The 7,196-nt window shown below is 29.7% G+C and overlaps 1 long non-coding RNA gene across 1 annotated transcript; it reads left to right on the forward strand.

The window, feature by feature from the left end:
- Positions 1-613: 613 nt before the first annotated feature.
- On the forward strand, positions 614-5,036 carry LOC119685946. Its single transcript, XR_005252842.1, has 2 exons — positions 614-829; positions 4,941-5,036. It is a non-coding gene; the product is annotated as an uncharacterized LOC119685946 (long non-coding RNA).
- Positions 5,037-7,196: the final 2,160 nt, after the last annotated feature.

Consider the following 7,196-nt stretch of genomic DNA (forward strand, 5'->3'; position numbering starts at 1 on the left):
ATTTTATTTTCATTAATTTTTGATAATATAATGATAGATAGTAAAGTTCAAAATGGTATTAGGTGGTCAAATTATGGATCAAAAACTTTAAATGTAAGTAACTCAGCACTTCCTATTATGATTTCATGGTATAATCATAGTATAATTAATTAGTGATCACCTGTTAGGCAGAATTCGAGTCCATTCAGCATTACAGTCTTGTTTAAGAGATATTTATTCAATAAACATTTCATATATTTATACATTTCAAGACCTTACTAATATTTTGATATCTTTTCTGTATAACGATCTATTTTTGATCACAAAGTAGGCTTCAGAGTAGACAACCACTTCTTTATTGAAACCAAATTTCTTTCGCTGGAGTATTTTCTTAAAGACTGCATGTGGAAAGTAATCATAGAATGCCAGATCCTAAAAATGCATTAGTTGGGGAAGCAATATATTGTGCAATTCATGCAATATCACCAATACCTAACTGTTTGAGAAGGTGAACTACAAGGTGAACGACAAGGTGTCGGACAATATGAAAGAAAAATTCAATAACATTGTAAACGGCAGGAGAACGAACAAATGAACGACAAGGTAAAAGAAAAAGGAAAAGACTAGTTAAAAGACAAGGTGAAAAATAAGATAAAAGACAAAGTGGCTAACTTATTTACTTACTTACTAAACGACAAGGTGAACGATAAGATGAAGAATGAAGTGAATGACAATGTTAATGACTAGAGAACGAGCATATGAGCGACACGGGTAACGACAAGGTACACTACAAAGTGAACGAGAATATGAAAGAGAATATTGTCAAGAGACTGAGCAGATGAACGACAGGGTGAGAGACAAAGCCTAACTTATTTACTTACTAAATTAATTATAGTTGATTAATCTATGAATTCTTATTTATCCATAATTGACAATTTTACTCAGTATACTTTCAACTAATGTACATTATCTTTTATAACTGAAATTAATGACATTAAAAAACCAAATTTCCAATTTTATTCTATACAAATCCTTATGTATTTTATCTTTCATCAATGTAAATTATTTCCTTCAAGAGCGATATATGTTCTAAAGATACTATTGGTAAGTCGCAGACTGATTATATATTTTAATTATATCCACATTTTCCGATTTTATGATATATGATATGTCTTCTAAATTTAATTTGATTTTAAAGTCAGTTATGATGTCAATGACTATTATACTTTATATAACATCAGTTATAACGGCAGTGACTATTATACTTAATATAATCTATTGTTTCCAATAGAGATGTTTTTATTGAACAGTAGTGAATTACAACGAACATCTTTATTATTTTCAATTAATTGAATTTTTGGCTGACCAATAACAGTTATTTCGAGCATTGCCAAATACTCATCATTAGTAGTCTGTTCTTGGAATAATTGCTTGTATTTCATTATTCGTAAACAACACTTAGAGACTGCCCCAAGTACCAAGGGTTGAACTCGTACTTTGCCAAATTTGAAACTCAACCAAATTTGAAATCGTACTTGAGTCAAAGCTGTACTTGACTTCTATGTTCGAACTTGAAGTTTTGTTAATTTGTTGTTAGAGTTCATTAACAAATTCACTTGGTCAGTTTTATATTAGAACGAAATAATTAATCAGCTGTAGAATTAGTTAATTAATTATTCTTATTATTAAGTGTTAAATTTCAATACTCTTCTTTTATTGAAATTTTGAATATTTTGTTAATTTCGTTTTTTAAACCACTAAGTTTCGTTTCTTAATATGAAAATGATAATGAGAAGTCATATTAAATTATTATAAATTACTAATTATATTAACAAATAATTTTCAAATAAAATTTCAATAAAAATTAAAATAAATTTTTGTGTTTTTCCTTTATTTCTTTCTTTGCTATTCGAAAAACCATCTAAAAATTAACAAATAATATTATAATAAAACGAAATATCCACATTTTTGTTGTTTATACTAAAATTTTATTACTACTATTTTAGAAATACCATTTTCAGTTGAAATAAATTTTGGAATACATTTTAATTTATTTAAATGATCATAAATTCCTAAAAGGCATCCACAAAAATCATTTAATTGATACTCAATTAACTCGCATTCAGCTTTCGAACGCCAACTTTGCGGCGATGTTTACATTTTTGTAAATGGCGGTGTTGTTGTAAAATTAAATACGCAGGATTTAACATTTTAATCCTTGTAATTAATAAAAGATGCTTTGGCAATAATGAAGCACAAGCACGAACAATTATCACTCCAGTGTGGCGGTTGCTGCGCTAATGCATGTAGTAATGAGCTTACCAAAGGTTATACCTTACCACTGTTGGCATCAGTTAAAGCCAAAATTGATAATCCTCATTCATTTTAAATACATCCTATAATTCCACACTGCTATGTATAAAATATAAAGTTAAAATTTAATGTACAGAACAGACAGCCAAATTGATTTTTAAACGATTAATTTTGTAATATTCCATCAAATATTTGAGCAATAACAAAAAGTGTTTGATGTGCAAAGCAAACATTTTGATAACAGCAAATTTGATTGTTTTGTGGATTTACTTAATAATTATCTTCTTAAATGAAATCAAATATGACAAAGAAATTTATTAAAAATAATATTAAAAACAATTCGAATTTGAGTGACAGTTTAAGTACTTCGCAACTGTTACCACTTCACCCAGTTCATCCGGCTCAGCAGAGTGCGTATCTAAATTAAAATTTCGCAAACGCCGAAGAAGTTGAATTTGTTTACTGCCAAACAATTGAAACATCATCAATCATGTTTTTTTTTGTTAATTTTTTCGTCTTTCCTGGTACGATTCACGCGAGTCCTGGAAGAATGTTTTGCATGCGTGGTAGCCACTTTGCTCGCCCGCCCTAACGATATTTCGAATCTACATTAAGATGAATTTCTTGAGCATTTTTCTGTGAAAATTGGCCGCCATGACTGTGCGTTTTTGGCTTGTGGAAGTTGTTTGTTATGTACTTTTATAATTGACAACTCATGCAGGAAACAAGCTATTATCCTGCAGTTAACTTTCTCAGAAGACGGAGGCCAGCATAAAATTTATTTAACTTTTTCTACTAACTTTCTGACAGCGCCACTGATTACTGCCACGTCATCGTGTGAATGGGTATGGGAATAATACATGTGTTTATATACATTTCTAATTTTATCAAGAAGAGAATAAAAAAAAAGTATATTTAAATTCAAGGTCATTTGGGGAAAGACACACGCAAAGTACAATTAATTAATAAAATTATAATTGAGAAAGTTGTGTACTTTGCCAAGGAAGCAGGATTTCATTGAGAGATATACAGAGTTCAAAAAACAAAAAGTTGGGTAAAGACTGCAAATTCGTTTAATAGCGAAAAGTGTACCAGTTTTACAAATTTTTAATTAAAAATCTAAAAAATATTTCAAGTCAATTTTATAAAGAATTTAAACAGAAAAATTCGTTAATTAGTTAGTTCGTTAATTACATTGTTTTTATTAAGTGATTTAAAATAAATTCACAATTTTCAATCACTATTTATTAAAAAAAAAGCATTAGTTGGAAAAAATAGTTAGTTGGAACATTTTTATTAATTATTAGACATATGTTACTTAAATTTCTAAGAAAGGAATATGTCAAAAAAAGAGGTTATCATATCTCAAAAATCAAAAAATCCTTTGAATGTTTATTCGATAATCCTAAGGATCCATTTCAGCTTATTGGCCTATTAAGCCTACTTTTAAAAATATAAGACCTATAAACCCTTCTGGACCTATAACAATACATAAAATTCTTTTCAAGGGTAAATCTTGAAGTTGACTAAAATCTTTCGAAATCAGTGCCATTAGTGTGAGTAATCGTCATTACTCATGGTCTGAACAGTGACAAGGTATATATGAGACACTTTCTAATTTAAGAGCTTTATAACCACCTTGGACTTGTAATGAAGTTAAACTGCTCTGTATGGTAGATTTTGAAGCTGATCAAAATCCTCCAAAAAGTGGGACTAGTATGACTAATTATCACTATGCAAGCAGTGGACAGTGACAAATCAGTTGTGAGATACAACTACTACCGGAATCATTTAATAGAAGCTTTAAGCTTCTAGGGATCCCTAACTGGCTATAATCCATTGACAAATACCAAGAGACTGATATCCTTACGAAATATTTTAATTAATTTGATAGATTTTTTTTTATTTTAATGGGATCTACTTGCATACATATATTTTCATAGTGTGGAATACTTCCTTTTTGGAGGAAATTTTTTAATAAAAAAAGTTATAAACAATAGATTTCATAATGTATAGCCAGTGTTTTCATAATGTATATCTAGTGTTTTCAGATATTCTGAATTAATATCTCTGACATACCGTCAGCCAGCACATCTGCCTAACAATAGCCTATTATATCTATGCGAGCGAGAACCAGACAACTGATATGTTGTCGTGATGTTTTCCATAATTTAAAAAATAATGTGATTCAGGATCAATTTGATTGCAAATCAGGTCCAGATGGTAAATATAAAATCCAGATCAACACGAGCATTTAGCCCATATTTAAAATGTTGATACTACACGTAGTAGCGATAAAATCCTTGCAATTTAAAAATTTCATAATTCAGATGTTGACAACACCATTTACTGTTTCTCTTTCTTATAATATAAAAATACAGAATATCTTCAATATAGCATCCCATATAAACTTGATATTAAGAGATATTAAAAAATTTCCTTTTGGATATATATTATATTTGGAGTACATATTTTTTCTAAAGTTTATTGCCAAGAGCACAAGATATGTGAGCGGTAGACGTTACACTAGGTGCTACTGAGAGTATTAATAATTATATAGGATTTATAATAAAATAATACATTATATTACGTATTGTTAGTCAGTATCACTAATTATAAACTATTTACTATCAATGTATCTTATCTAGGAAGTATCGGCTGAATAACATCCCATGCAGTAATGAGTTCATCTAAGCGATTTCTGAAACGATTACATGTAACATAAAAGATGAATAAAAAAGGTTTCTAGCTACGTTTTTTTTTATTTGCTTACATATATATCATATTATATAAATAAACTAAAATAACTATTATTTCAGATTAAAAAATGTGCTTTGGTAATGTAAAACTAAGGAATGCATACAAGACAGTACCAACGAGAGCGTAAATGCTTCTGACTTTTGATTTTCTCTATTATTAAGCAGTAATTCATTCCTTTTCGTTTGGCATCCACTGAGATTACCTACGCAAATTCGACATATCAGCTGGGATTGAAATTAATATGAACCTGATATTTCTTAGATGCACAAGAAGAAAAGCTAAAGCACGCAGGGATACGTGAATGAATGACTACAGTAAATCAACAAACAAACACGCAACCCTGACAGGGATGACATCATAGCATGTTACTGACATAAGTTGCCTAATTATGCATAAGAAGTTGATTGAGTATCTTCTGGGCTCATGTATCTACTGTACTGTTTCCGCAATATGTCAACCAAGTCTCAAGTTGACCAGCAGAAAGTTCGATAGTTTGTGGTTATGCGAAGCACTGGTGACGTTCTCAAATTGCGCCTGTAATTGACAATCAATTTGAGGCAATATTGAGATTAATGTGCGCTATTAAACGCTTTAAGTTTTGTATTTTACTGATAATAAATAATTTAAAACGCAAGCAGTTGTATTGAAAATGTTAAATGACGAAGTCAAGTACTAAAATTTTACAATGTCATTTACAACAGAAAATAAAATTACTATGGCAAAGGCTGCAATTGTTCCAAACTAACTCTAAAAGCTTTAATAGTTTAGTTTGTATAATGCAATTACAATGATTTTTATTACTTAAAAACAAAACTCTTATTTCATCCCCAATAATTGTTAAACTATACGATTTTTATGTATATTTTATTATTTGCGGCGTCATCATTAAATTATTTAATGATTTTCTGTTTAAGGAACATCGTTCCAGGATTGTTGTAAATACTATTTGAACCATTTTGTAACGTCAAGGAAGCAGAATTCCTGTACGAATAGCACATGGAGTTTCTGTTCCCATATGTTTCACAAATACATGTCTTATAAAGCCATCTTTACTACTCAATACCAAGTACATTCACTCCATATGCGTTTAACATATTTCGTGGTACTTCGAAACCTTCTCTTTCGAAAAGTAGTAGTAAAAATGCGCAGCTCACCGAGCATTTCTGCGATATAACATATTTATATGAAACATAAAAATTTTATATTTTACAATTAACGAGCACAATTTTTCGCTTTGTTTGGTTTTGGAGCAATAAATTTGTACCGGAATGACTTTGGTTGCTTGGCAATCTTGGAACTGCAACTGCCGTGGTTGCACCAACCTTAATTTGGTAGTTTTGTCGTTATTCACTTTTTAATGTATTCCATTCCACATGCTAGTGTGTAATTGATTATTTTACTAGTAATTATTTTTACCATTTTTTACGATCGCAATGAATTACGAAAATGACACAGTTCACAATTAATTAAAACTAATACCGAACTGAAATGCAATTTATTTTTATTTACAATAGAAAATTTATTAACTAATTTTGATATATGACAGGAACAGATGGCTTTAATTTGTTTTCGAATTTTAACAAAAACCCACTTGGAATTATGATACTGATTAGCTACTTGGCTTCATGGTACTAATTAGTTCCTCATATTGGAAGCGGAGCATAAAAATACTAATTTGAAGAAATGCTATAAAACATTACTGGCTTTCCAATATAATATTTTATATTTAAAATATTTATTTATTTAATATTCAGATTAATATATTCAGAATAGTTATCGATCAAACTAAATCTAACAATAAATAGTCTCAAAATTCTCAAATTGTGGTATTAAAGTATTCTGTCAATGCTTCTGTACTTACAGAAAAATATATTATTACAAGTCAAATATTGTTTACGTTTTGATGATTAGGTTAGGCTCGGTTAGAGTGGTGATCTTATGCACAAAGCCCACTTAAGTTCAAATACTAAACCGTTGTGGTACAGCTGGATTTCATTTTCTACAAGCGCAGACTAGAAATTAGTGCATGAAAGCACGTAAAAATTGACCAATCTGAAAGTTCTATAAACTTGGCTAAGGGCTTTGTTTTGCAGAACGAAAGGTCGGTTTAGTCGATAAGAAAAGAGGTCCAGCAGATGTTACAT

This window comes from Teleopsis dalmanni, chromosome 2 (assembly GCF_002237135.1).
Source record: "Teleopsis dalmanni isolate 2A chromosome 2, ASM223713v2, whole genome shotgun sequence".
Classification (NCBI taxonomy): domain Eukaryota; kingdom Metazoa; phylum Arthropoda; class Insecta; order Diptera; family Diopsidae; genus Teleopsis; species Teleopsis dalmanni.